This window comes from Camelus bactrianus, chromosome 5 (genome assembly GCF_048773025.1).
Source record: "Camelus bactrianus isolate YW-2024 breed Bactrian camel chromosome 5, ASM4877302v1, whole genome shotgun sequence".
Taxonomy (NCBI): domain Eukaryota; kingdom Metazoa; phylum Chordata; class Mammalia; order Artiodactyla; family Camelidae; genus Camelus; species Camelus bactrianus.
The window spans coordinates 51122684-51137418 of NC_133543.1; positions in this window are offsets into that span (position 1 = coordinate 51122684).

Sequence of the window (14735 nt, forward strand, 5' to 3'; positions counted from 1 at the left end):
AGGGGGTAGGTAGTAAGTAAAATACGTATGTCAGAGGGTAACAAATACTATGGAGGAAAACACTGCAGGAAAAGGATGTGATAGGAGTATGTGTATGTGTGAATGTGTGTATGTGAGTCGGGGTGGGGGGAAGTGTTGCCATTTTAAATAAGGTGGTTGGAGAAGGTGCCATAGGAGGAATGAGCTGATATAAGGGAGAAAGCACAGAAGTATCTGGGGAAACAGCAAATGCAAAACCTCTGGAGCAGGGGAACCCCTGGTCTGTTTGAGGAAACACAAGGAAGTCAGTGTGGCTGGAGTAGCAGGAAGAGAGCAGTAGTGGACAGTGCTAGTGGTTCTCAAGTGTGATGACTAGGCCAGCAGCAGCAGCATTACCTGTAAAATCTGGGGCATGCCCAGACGTAATGAATCAGAAATGCTGGGGCACCTCCTTTCTTAAAGTCATCTATCAGTCCTGGAAACCATTCCTTTGCTGGGATGGAAGAGGAGGTGCTACTGAACACAAGTTCTTGTGCCCAACACACAGTGAGACCAAACAAACCAAAATATTGGAGCATGGAGCAGAGAAAGGTTTATTGCTGGGCTGAACAAGGAGAACAGATGGCTCATGCCCCTCAAAACCCCAAACTCCCCCGAAGGGTTTCAGCGGAGCCTTTTTAAAGGCCAGGTGAGGGAGGGGCATCCCAGAGTATGTGATCAGCTCGTGCACAATTCTCAGATTTGTTGATGGTGATCAGTCATTAGGTGCCAGAAGGTCTAGGGGCTACCTACTTGTGATCATCAAGTAGCTAATTTCTTCCATTTGGTGGAATTTTTTCCATCTGAAAAACTCAGGAAATATACATGAGATACTATTATCTGAATACTTCAGAGAGGAGCTACAACAGAGGATATGGGGGGTCTGTCCCAGGGAGGCCCCATAGGGTTCTACTCAGTTAAAATACCCCTTTTCTTTGAAACACCTCAGTGAGAACAGGGGTTAGATAAGAAGAGGTTAATTATAAACTCAGCAGAGGAACTCAGTTTCAATCTCCAATCCTGTTTTATCTCTCTCCAAATCTTTCAGAGAACGGGGCAATGACTGCTCTGGCTACTTTCTGCTGAAACGGGCTGTCGTTCTACCTCGATTTGGGGAATGGACACTGACTTGGAAGTATTCCTGAGTTCCAAGTCCTGGATCCAAGTCTTGTATGATTAAGATCTCATTCCCTGAGGAATTCAGGAGAATAAGCCTGAAAACCAGTCTGGCCCTGGCACTTTGGGGGAGACTTGTAGCCAGGTGGCCACTCATTTTTTGTTTGAGTAGGTTTTAACTTTTAATGTGATATTAACATATATAACAAGAGCTATTGGCCACTACACGTCTCCTTTTTTTCTAACATCTGATCCAAAGCAATTTTATTGTCTAAAACTTAAACAGTTATAAAAGGAAACCTTAAGGTCATAAGGTTGCAGCTGCCACCTGCTAGCAAGCCCTGCTTTGACAACAGCTGGCAGCATCCTAAGTATGACACAGACCAGAAAATCAGAGTTCTCAACATACAGGAATGTGACTGAAATCAACCCACAATGGCTGCCCAGTTCCCGGTCATCCAAACCACAGCCACTCTACTTGGACCTTCAAATGTATTTCCCTTCTCAAGGCCAAAGCAGAAGTATAATGCATGTCCAAAAGGCCATAAAATAGGCCACTTTGATTAGTAAAGTTTAAGTCAAACCATGCATAAGCCAGAATGACTTCTTCATATCTCAGTATGTGTACATTGTCTCATCATTTCCTCTTCTGATTACTAATGTTTCAATAGAAAGCAGTGATAATGAAAATATCTGTCTCTCAATGCTGCTGGTGGCTTCTGCCTCAAGTTCAGATCATGACCCTCAGTGCTAGGCCTTCCTTGTATTTGCCTAGGTATCCACATCAGGGGAAAGCTAATCAGATATCCTGAACAGGCTCAGAGGTATATTAATGGGAAACAGTTTATAGGCCATACATTTTATCACAGATACACAATTGTTACACACATCATACATGTGCTTTTAGCAACAGACTTAAAGCAAGCATTGTTATACATCAGAAGTAGTTATATTCTGACAAGTCCATTATAAAATTACCTTTCTATCTTAAACATTGGGGGCAATACTGATAGGGAAACAAACATTTGGTGAATGGTTCAATTAGAAGACATAGATCAAAAGCCAGTAATACTTCAGACAACCAAAAAAAACTACAACCACATTCATCAGTTCACTCAATCCTATGCCATCAAACCCCTTTAACAACAGCTTTATGAAATCAGAGTTTTCACTAGACCCTTTAAATATGTTGCCCAGTTCAGCAGCATGGTCCACAAGAAGCCTGCATGTGTCACTAGTTCCTCCCATGAATCCTCTGGAAGACGAAGCAGCCCTGCAAAGCATCAGCCCAACTGTCCACGAATGACAGAAAACCCAGAAAGACAAGACAAAAGATCCCATCACATACCCTCGACAGAGAAGCTCAATCAACCTGCTGTGACGCATAGCGTTCCAGGATAACCAGCAGCATGACTGACAGCATGATACCAGGACACGTCCAAACCCCAGAAACTCTACATGGCTTCTAGAAGATTATCCATATTAATGACATTTATCCATATACCATATCATCTGAGGAGGCTTATCACTCATTGACAGTGCTTCCCAGGTAATTTACATATACCAACAATCCTAGTTAATTTACTGTTTTTCTCAGGGATGTCTCAGGGGCCCTCTGAAGCATCCCAAAGTTAGCTGAAGTCAAAAGAACTTTAACTAAATTTCACGGGAAGTTTGCCAAAAATATCAAAAAGTTTCACACAATCTGTTATCAGAAGCATTCTAAGTAAACTTGTTCTCTTAACGGAGAGGAAACAAATCTAGTCTTGCACCAGCCTACTTTTAATAACAAAATCCATTCACCTAGTTACATGTAATCTAATCTCAGCCCGACCATGCACAAAACTTCTTTTTAGGGCTCCCTTTCCACAAACCCTTCACAACCTTCTGTACCCCACCCTAGTCTGTTTCCCATCCAGAAACAATCAGCTCCAGCACCAAATCACCAAATCTCCTTCTTCTCCCTTAACAAAATGCAACTCCATTCCTCATGCCTTTCTTCACTCAAAACATATATCCTGCTTTCCTACTGTATACTGCAATGTTTCCCTTATTTTTAGCAGCTTTAATGACACATTTAGATTAGAATCCTCAACTTTTAAAAACCTTAATTTCTAGTGAAAACTACTGCTGAAAAATCAGCCTCGGCACCCTGAAAAGCTTGGAGGCAGAGTTTGGGGAACAAAGAGCAGCTTTATTGCTTTGTGTAACAAAGGGAATCATAGTAGGCTAGTGCCTTAAAGACTGGGAGCCCATCTTGGGATTGGGGTCTTGAGGTTTTATAGAAAAACTGGATAGAACAGAGAAGGTGTTAACAGTCAGGGCATTTTACAGGGTGCTACATTCCCCTTAACCTCAATCAATCTTCAGGAGCAACTCTGGAAGGTCTGTCCATTCTTCTGAGATTATCAGCCCCTGTTGTCTCCTTCCTGGAGCACAGCCTCTGGATTAAAGTTATTCTTAGTAAAGAATGACTCAGCTAACAGTTTCACATTAGGGAAGTCAGTTTGTTAATTTGCTTTATACTCTTTCAAATCCCCACTGTTAGTTCACTTTTTCCCATTTCTATGGAAACAGGGCAATCGGTATGGTTCTCCTCTAGCTGCTTCCTGCTGAATTGGGCATCACGGGGGGCACCCCAAAACCAGTGGGAGACGCTGATATTCACTTCTGATGCATAGGTCTCAGCGTGTCCTTCGTCCTGAATTTGAGATCTCATCATTTAAAGGTAAGGTTACATGTCCAGATTCATCAGGTGTAAAAGTACAACAGGCCAGCTGTGTGAATCACAGTACAAGTTCCACTTGTGAGGCAAAGTAAAACATCTAAGGCCATTCAGTTCTGTAACACTGCTTTCCTCCTCAAAGAGACCTTAGTATTCGGCAGAGAGAGGCTCTGTTGGCTGTCGCTTAAAGTCTCTCACATTAAAGAGACTTCGGTGCTATGACTGTCTGCTTACCGCCACCACAGGAAAGGTGGTCTTGCTTAAAGAGGCTAATTTACAATTGAGAACAGAGTAGGTGGCTCCAATGCCCATTAAGAAATTCACTAATTGAGACTCCAATTAGTTGTCCGAAGATGAGGGAGCAAAAAGAGGCCTCCAGGGGCAGTGTTGCCAGTTTTTATGGCTCTGTAGCTTCATGTGCATACAAGTGGGAGGACTATTCCAACTAGCCTGGGGAAGGGGCTGGAATTCCCAGGAACTGGGCCACCACCCACTCTTTGACCTTTTGTGACTAGCCTTGGGACTCTCTTGGCATCTGTGAGCATGTTATTTATCATGCTAATGTGTTGCAATGAGCATATAATGAAGCTGAAGGTCTACTAGAAGTCAAACCTGCCACCGTCTTAATCCTCAAGGCCAAATGGGAGCTGAATCTTCCACCATTTTCATGTTAATTGCTGTCATTCCTTGAATGGCTGTGCCCTGCCCCCTTCCCTCTTATCTCAGTTGTACCCAGAGTTCCCAAGAAGCTATAGTTATTGGGGTCCCTAAAACTTCCAGGAACCCTGGGTTCCCTTTACTGTCATTATTCATTTTCTCTCTCCAAATCACCATGACCTCTCAGGAAGGTTTGTCACTTTGGGGAGACTTACAGCCAGATAGCCAGTAATCTAATGCTAACTTCTAATTTGGTATTTACATATACATAACAGGAGCTACTGACTACTACATACAAGTCTTTCTTTTCTGATAATATCTGATCTAAAGCAATTTCATTGTCTAGAAACTTAATACAAGAGGTTGGATTCAAATTGGGTTTCTGGCAGTTGGAACAAATCAAAGCTGACTGTCTATATAGCTAAACATTTTTTACTAACTTCTGTGGGAGACAGTTAAGATTTCTATTTGTCCTTGACAAGCCAGGTTCCAAACTACTTACCCTCTTTCTCAAAATTTGCATTTTAAAAAGGTGGCAGAGATTAGGGTTCCTGAAGAAGACGAGGTAGAATATTTGCATTTCAAAGGCATAGAAAGGTAGGTTCTTCCTAGAATGACTTCATTCCCTTGAGGCCAGAAAAAGGTTTTGTTTTCCCTCAATACTTGTCTCTTAAGTAGGGGTAGTTTAGTAGTGGTGTAAGCATTAGACCAAAGTTTCAGATCACAAAGGCAGGCTTTACAGATAACAGATGACAGATGACAAATGCCAGCACGAATTCAAAATACAAGTACAAATGCAAAGCACACTTCCAAGTTCATCAAGCCCATGAACTCCTATCCAATTGGCACCCATTCATATGGGAGTTGCTTTCAAAGAAGGGGGTCCCAACAGATGGGGATTCTTCACTCTGCCAGGGCAATCCCTGGACAGGGTCAAGGGGCCTCAGTTGTCACCGGGATACTTACCCCAGTCTTGGCTAAGAAGTCGAGACAGTCCTAACAGTGATCTTTTCTCTACCAAAGATGCATCAGCAGTCAAAGGTCTAGGCTGGGCCGGAAAGCAGGAGTCCCGGAGAAGAGACTTGGGCAATTGCTGAGGCTGATCTCTCCTGTTCCCGTTTCTGTACTCCAGAGCGTCAGCTGCAGAGGCAGCAGACCCAAGGTGCTCAGGCAGAAATCCACTTCTAGAAAAGAGGGAGGCCTCATGTCCCACTTGGGGTGCCAAATATGTTGATTAAAAAAATCAGCCTCTGTAGCCTGAAAAGCTAATTTAGACTTGGAGGCAGAGTTTGGGGAGCAAAGAAAAGAGCAGCTTTATTGATTTGCCTGGCAAAGGGAGTCATAGTAGGCTAGTGCTTTAAAGACTGGGAGCCCATCTTGGGATTGGGGTCTTGAAGTTTTATAGAAAAACTGGACAGAACAGAAAAGGTGATAGATATCAATCGGTGTTTTACAGGGTGCTACATTCCCCTTAACCTCAATCAATCTTCAGGAGCAACTCTGGAAGGTCTGTCCATTCTTCTGAGATTATCAGCCCCTGTTGTCTCCTTCCTGGAGTACAGCCTCTGGATTAAAGTTATTCTCAGCAAAGAAGGAATCAGCAAACAGTTTCACATCAGGAAAGTCAGTTTGTTAATTTGCTTTATACTCCTTCAAAACCAAGCAACAATGAACCGTCCCCTATATTAGCATTCTGCACATTGGCAAACATAAATACCAACAATAACTTCCTAAAATGTGTCTTTTTTATAGAAAATATCTCATGGTGGTGTTACTGGGAATAGGGGAATAAAAGTTACCTTGGTTCTTAGCCACCCCCAAAAAAAGAATTTTTAACAAGAGACAGAAAGCGTGATATAAATAAGATTTTATTAGTGAAACAAAAAGGCAGCAAAATATAGTACAACCCCGAGAACTGGGGGTGGGCCAAGCCAAGAGAGGAAAAATGGCGCCTCTCTTTTGTTTTTTCTGTTTTTATATCCTGGCTTAGGGGGCGTTTTTTGTGATTGACTGATTCACGGCTCAGGTTCTTTGAGTGCTCAGGCTGATTGACAGCTCAAGTTTCTTGTGTTCAGGTATGCCCATCTCTTTTACCCATGTTTTTACCCATGATACACTCAGAGAAACCCACAAGAGGGGGCTCAAATGCAATGTTAATTACATTATAATGAGTTAATCCAGGTCCTTCTCTCTAGTGCACAGACACAGCATTCAATGTTAGCCGGCTTCTTTCCTGGCCTTCATTTAGAGAAAGTGAGTTTTTTGGAGCCCCTTATCCTGAGCTCAGGTGTACTGCTATTTTCTGGGTTGTTTCCTCCCCCATCTTCTTCCCTTGCCTGGTACCCATTTCTATCTAACTGTCTAACAGTGGCATCAAACACATCCATCAATAGTCCTAAATCCTCTAGCTTCTCTGCAAAGGGAAGCCAATGCTCAGCAATGAATGCCTCAGTATCTAATTCCATTTGGGAAAGACCCAGCTGTTCAACAAACCTCCATCATTCGACCTAATTCAGCACAACTCCAATATCTTAAGCTACCAAATATCTGGAGAGATCATGTCCCAGTAGACATTCCTAAAATACAGTCATTCCCAAGGAGTTCACCCAAAACCTCCCATCTGACTTGCATTTAATTCACTTACAAGAATTTTTATCATACGAAGTTAATTAATTTTTCTTTCTGTTGACAAAGTCTAAAACACAAACATGAACTTATTGACCTTCAGTAAACCAAGATCCAATAAAAAACATGTCTGTATTGATTATAACAACAAGCTTAAGCTAGCTTTAAGATCAGATATTAACTTAATATTAAATACTTCCCAGATCACGTGAACTCGTCTACTCAGTTTCTTTTATATTTAGAAGTATTTAATCTGTAAGTGCTTACTTTCAAGTCAATTAAATAGAGCTCATTTACAAGTTAATTTTTTGCATAAAGACAGAACCAGAGATCTGTTTTTCCACTTGAGTTTAAAAAAATTGTCTATTTTTCCCTTGAGAGCTCAGGTAGATCATTTACATCTCAAAAGCACAGGAAGAGAAATGCAAATTTCTCCTCTAACTGCTTTTACAAAACCCAATCATCTTGGCTATTTTCAGGGATTTTTTTCAGTTCCCAAATATCCCTTAGACAACTACACACACACACACACACACACACACACACACACACACACACACACACACGTATCATTCATTCACATTTACAAGCCTCACCTTCAGCAAACAAGGAAGAGGGAACAAAATTTTGACTCAGGTACGGAGTTGCTTTCTCACACACACACCCACACACAAACACACCCCTCCAAGGTAAAAGCCAAATCGCAAAAAAGGCCCACTTTGATATAGTAGCAGAGCCATTAGGGGTCATTGTTCTACAGATCTCAGGGAGTACTGAGCCCACACGTTATAATTAAAAATATTATTTTCTTTCATTTATGGGAGCATAGCTAAAGCTCTCCCAGTTTTGTAAAATATGCCCTAGGAGGACTATAGGATGGAACAGAGCCCTGATCATCCATACTTAATTATTCATGGCCAATGTCAAGCAAACAACAATTCAAAACAGTCTCTCAGGGTCACATTCCCCCAGCCCCAAAAGGGAGATTCCCAACTAATAGCCCATTAATCCAAAAGGGGAGAACCCCAACCAATGCCCCAACAGAAAAGAAGCTGAATGAATGACCAAGCTAGTCCTAAAAATGAAAATGCCAACCAAAGGCAAAGCCAACACAATAGGGAAAGACACCCTGGTATCTTCACAATGAGCCCTGTTACTCACCAAAGACTCCACTTTAACTTCCAGATGGAGTCCTCCAAACAGACTGGCCCAGCTATTTAAAGAGAAGAGACCCAGAGTGGCTTGCAATGAGCCCAGAACGTGTCTCACTTCCCGGTGGGAAGGAGCCCAAATGAAGTGGAGAGAATTCCCATTCTGGGTGAGCTGGAGCCACTCACCCCCAGGTGACACTGAATATGGACCGCAGCTCTGGACGTTTTTCGGCTCTAAACAGCCTGAAGCCGGGGGTGGCCAATGCCTGTCAGGGAGAGTCCCTCCCAGTCCCCCCTGCCAAATGAGCTCCAGCAGCTCTTGGGATCCAGGGAAGGGTGTTGCCGAAAGATCAACCCCCCTCATCCCTCCCCAAAGAGCCAAATTGAAACTCAGATCAGAGACAAGGTCTTAAAGCACAGAACAAAAAAGACAGCTGTATTACTTCGCCGGTCAAAGGGGACTCACAGCAGGCTAGTGCCTTCAAAACTGTGAACCCATCTTGGGGATGGGGGCAGGGTGATTATATAGCCATAGCTTATACAATAAAGCATTGATAACAATCAATAGAATTATTTTCTTCTCATAAGACTCAGAGGGAACATTGTGTCTCCAGGTGACCAATTCTATAGAGGATAGTGGTTGTCCCTCTTTTGATCTCTTTATCTTGTAAGTGCCCAAGGTGTGGTCATTTTGGTAATTCAGGCTAGTTTGTAAGGTTCACAGTTCCGTGACCTTCCCTCTGGAGAATAACTCAGAAACCAAGTATGATTATTGCTTTTGATTACTGGAATAAAGCAGAGACAGTAAAATTAATAGCTTCATTTCAACAATGGGCCTGGAGCTGAGAATAGCAACTGGTCAGTCGGGTTAGTTGACCAGTTTAAGAGCAAGCATAAGAATAAGCAATCTGTTAGCCTAAATGCATCCATTTTATTAATTCTCCTTCAAGGGGATACCCCCAGTAGGGGCTGACCAGCCACAGGCACAGATTCCTGGGCTTTTTGCCAAAATTGTTACTCAACACGAGAGGACAAATATACTGATATGTTAGAGTTTGGAGCAGAGAAAAGTTTACTGCTGGGCTGAGCAAGGAGAATAGAAGGCTCATGTTCAAAAACCCCTGACCTCCCCAAAGGGTTGCAGGTGAGCCTTTTTAAAAGCCAAGTGGGGGGGGGGGTCCCCAGGATATGTGCTTAGCTATGGATAATTCTCAAGTTGGTAGATGGTGATCAATCCTTAGGCTCCAGAAGGTCTGGGTCCCACATGCTCAAGATCATCAAGTAGTTAATTTCTTCCATTTGGTGATGATTTTTAGCATCTGAAAACCTCAGGCAATATGCATGAGATACTACTATCTGGGTACTTGAGAGAGGAGCTACAGTAGAGGATATGGGGGAGGGGTTTGTCCCAGGAAAGCCCCATAGGGTCCTGCTTGGTTATGGAGATGGTAAGACATGAGTGGTTGTTAATATTCCAGCATAGTTCACAGTAATCTATGTCAAATCGTTATAAATAAGGTGTGAGTGGTATCTACTACTCCCTAGCTTAAAGCAAGGCAATTCATTCTTTTTTTTTTTTTTTTTGCAATTCATTCTTAATACAATATACCTTGGCAACAAGGAAGCAATCTTACCAGATTAGTCAACCAAGCCTTTGGACAGCAATCTAACAGCCTCATGAGACTAAGATGCATTTCTATAAGCTTTTCAATCCAGATGGATGTTGGTTAACTAATTATTTTTAGCTTTGGGGGAAAAAGTGAAGGCAGACACATCATCTTTATTGTTATGTTACAAATGACTGTTGAGAACTCCCCAGTTCTGCTCTTACTATCTCTACGTGATGCCTTACAATACCAGGAAACTTAGCTTGTGAAATACTGCTTTAAAACAGCGAGCAATCTAGACCTGATTCACTAATTCATGGCTTCTCGCTGACACTTGTCTAGGCACACATTTGCAAATGTCACAACTTTAAATAGCAATGATTAAGAGTGATTAACTAGGGACCAAGAATCAAAACTCAAACTGAGATACGGCAAAACAAAGGACTTGCAGCCACATTCAACCTGCATCCAACTCTGACAGAGACATAGAGGCTGCTACTGGGACACTAGAGACTTTCTCGCAATTCAGTCCAGGGGTTTCGGCAGTTGTGGTGTCAAGAGTCCACACTTTTCTCTCCTGGAATGCAGTCAGCATCCTTCCCTTTATGCCACAGCCCATCCCACACTCATTGACTTGCCACATACCCCCTTCCTTATTGGATATGTGCGGGCGGTTGCCTGTATTCTCAGGAATGCATTTCAACATCTCACATGCCACTTACGGGCATGCACTAATGGCAGTCACTAATTCTTTATTTTTTCCTCTGGACTGTTGTCTATGTCTTTATTTTTAGTATAAACGAATGTGTGTGTGTGTGTGTAGGGGAGGTGCATGCCAAGAGGAAGCAAAACTCATATTTTAAGTCATGCTATTTCCTTCCAAGTCAGAACTTAAGAAATTTTATCTGGTGACCATGAGGTGACTGATGTACTAAAAAATGAAGAACCACATGCTGAGGAGAGCAGGGTGGAGAGATAAGAGTCTAGACCTTGATGATATAATCGAACCACTGAACCAACCCTGAAACCAAATGCCTCCAGATTTCACGCACTCTGAAATCATTGCTCTTCTTATTTAAGCCATCGTTACCGGGATATTCTTTCATATGCAGCTAGATATATGCTAACTGATACTCCTTCTGTTCCCAGATAGCTCCAGAAATTACATTGCATCATTAATTTTCAGGGAGGTAGAGGCAAACACATACACAGACACATGCACACAACTGTATACATTCTGGAGATTTTATCATAGGGAATTCAGAAAATGATCCAAGAAAATAAGTAAGAAAAGAAAAGGAGGAAGAGACAGCTCAACTGACTCCTCCATGATTCATCTCAAATCTTCATTCCAGTGACTTCTCATCACTTCTCTGAGTGGTCCCCCACCTAAGTGATTACCAACTTCCCTCTCCTCCCTCAGTCCAATTCCTGATGTGTCACAGCCAATTCAAATCCACTGTTAAAGCATTAAGCTCTGCTCTCCTCCATATGTCTCCTTCCTGGATCCCTTTCTTATTATCAGCTTTGTGAAATATCTATACCTAATTCGGTCAACCATTCAAGGTGACAATTTGTAACATCACTGAGAAGGCTCTGGTGCTAAAAAATGCTGCTGTGACTTACTTGAAGCCGGGATTAGCCATAATTTGGCTCAACTTTGAGATTGAACTGGTTTCTCCAACTCCTGCTGAGATTTCTACAACTGCGCAGAGTAGTGCTCAAACTGGTAGCTGGAAACAGACTGCAGTTAAGGAAACTATACTGAATGGTTTGGTGGCCACTGAGGTATGGTTGTGGCCCTGTATCAGTGAGATCACAGGCATGCTTAGCATAATTGGCATGATGTTTAAGGACCAGTCTTTAACATCTGATTATATTTGGTGTATTATTCGAGTATTGTTGGATCCTGTGTGAGCAGGCTGGTATCTGAATAAAATAAGGTAATGTTGTGCCACAGGACTCCAGCAACCTAGCCCAGACTTTATATGGTGGCAGCATTACAAGAGGGTAGGCTCCAGTGCACTCTTTTTAAAAACCTGTCCTTGAATCACTTCTGCTGATGTCCCAATGTCCAAAACAAGTCACGTGGCAAACCCAGAGTCAGTATCGGAAAAGACTATACACAAGGGCATGAACATAAGGAGGCTCTCCTCTACTGAAACAATCTACCACAAACATCAACCATATAAATGTGCCTAAATTTTAGGAACTTATTCTAAGTAAAAAATCAGATGTGTACAAAAACATTCATTTAAAGATGCTCTTCAGAGCATTATTCATGATAATGAAAAATTAGAAGCAATCTAAATGCCCAATTATATGAGGTCAGCCAAGCAAATCTATACGGTGGAATCCAATATAACTATTTTTACATGACCAGTGCTCTAACCCCTGAGCTATGGAGCCCTCGCTTCTAATACAACTATTTTTAAAAAATCAATAACAAAAGAAAATTTATTGATGTCAGAAAGTGTCTGAGATAAGTTTACGGCAAATTTTTTAGAAAGCAGCCTACAATACATATAACACTGTTTTATAAAAATAATAATGATAAATACAATATGGAGACACACAAACACAGAAAAAAATGAATACACCCTAAATTTTAATGTGATTAAAAGTACAATGTTATAGATTCTGAAGTAAGACAGATCTGGGTCTGAACAAGTAGGTAACTAAACATGATCAATTATTTAACATCTCTTGAGTCTCAGTTTTCTCAACTATAAATTAGTTTATAGTTTAATAACTGTTAGGGCTGTCATGAGGATTAAATTCGATAATGCTTGAAGTGTAGTGCTTCACAAACTAAAGTTTGTTAGTATTACTGTGATTTGCTAAATAAGAAATAATTTTTGCTTTTTTCCCCATTTTTTCTCTGATGAGACTAAATTACTTTCACTTAACAAAACTAATGAAAAATAACAGTAAAAATATTTTTCTTGGAATTACTGGGGTTTTGTTTAAATGTTAAACAAAACTTCGTAAAGGTGGAACAAAGCCAAAACCCAAGTTCTGCAGCCCCATTTCAGAAAAGGAAAGTCTCCCCATTCAGAGAGGACCTGGAGAAACTAGGTTCCCCTGCATGGAGAAGCTGTCAGCCAGAACATTCTAAACATTCCCTGTACATTCTAAACATAACGCACAAAGTACACTTGGGACATTTACTTAGCAAATGTTTGACATCACATCAGAGGGCCACTGATAGCTGGGAAGTTAACCTTTATTAGGCCAGATGTATCTCACTAAGGGCCATTTTCTGTGCCAACAGCCAACCAACTTCGGTGCTATGATAATGACGCATCCTTTATTTTTGGTAGGTTTCGATAACAACATTGCCATTCCCAGCATGTGATGTTTTGCACTCAAATTAGCTAATAGCCATTTGCTTTCAAATCAATAAAGCACGTTTTAAAATAAGCAACCATCAAAACGCCAAGATTACTTAACTGTATTCAAGCAGGACAAGAACATTATATTCTGAAAAGCAGAAAGGTTAACAACATTTCACAAATTTCAGTCAATAGAATAGTGTCAGTAAATCTTGCAAACTAAATTAATCCAGTGCATCTAGATGATAAAGATTATTTATGTTTAAAAGTGACATTGTTCCAGACACTGTAAACTTGTTGATGGCCAAGTTTGTGTTCCATGTTATTTGTATTTCCCATACCACCTGGCAAAGTATTTTGCATAAGAAATACATGAGGCCAGATTGGGTTTAATTGATTAAGAGCCAAAATATTTGAACTGACATTGGGTGCTGTTGCCTTGCAAATGCAGGCCCAACTCCATAATCATAGGGAAAGCATTGATGCCTTTTATAAAATAGCAGTGAGGTATCTTACTTTTTCAACATCATTATGGTAAAGGAGCAGGGAAATTTTGAAAGCATATTTAGAAAAGCAAAAAAACCTACAGCAAAACTATACCTTCCATGAGGGGGGCAGTCTGTTCTTAACAAGATATTCATCTCAGACACAGGTTATGAGACCCGAAGCTAATCTCAGTATGTCTCCCTCCTCTGTATTGCTTTAATTCAGTTTTGAACTTTAATTCAAGAGAACATTGATCAAATAGATATAGTATATCTCAAAGTCAGCCTTTCTTTTTAATTTACTTAATTTCTTTTAAAAATACACACACATTTGTAAAATATTTTATATCAATAATAACGTGTGGTTTTATCATATTTTTAACTTTTTATAATGGAATGTTTCAAACGTACATAAAAGGAGACCAATTAGTATCCTGAACTCCCATGTACACATCACCAGCTCCACCATCAACCCATGACTACTCCTGGCCCAGTCACACTCTCATTCACTCCTCACTCCTGGAGTATTTTGAAACAATTCCCAGACATCGTATTATTTCATCCATGAGTATTTCAGTAATTAACCTAAATGATAAAGGCAGTTTTCCTGAGAACCATAATACCATCATCATATCTGAAAATTTAACAAAGATTCCTTAATATAATCAATTAACCATTAATTAAATTTCCAGCTATCTCATTAAAATTGCCATAAATGGTTTTATTATTGTTTGAAAGTATGTTCCTTTGAATCAGGATCCAAATAAGGTCTGCACGTTGCAATTCGTTATTATATCTTCTGTTTCCTTTAACCAGTAGATTTCCTCTCCACTTTTTTGTATAGGTGATTAGTTTTTGTGTAGTTTGAGAATAAATCAAATTGTTTTGTCTTGGAACTCCCCCATTGGCTTGCTGGTTAGACTCTCAGGGAATAGTTATAACTTGTTTTCTCTATTCTCTGTATTTCCTATAAATTAGTAACTGGATGTACAGGCTCGATGAGATTCAAGTGTTTT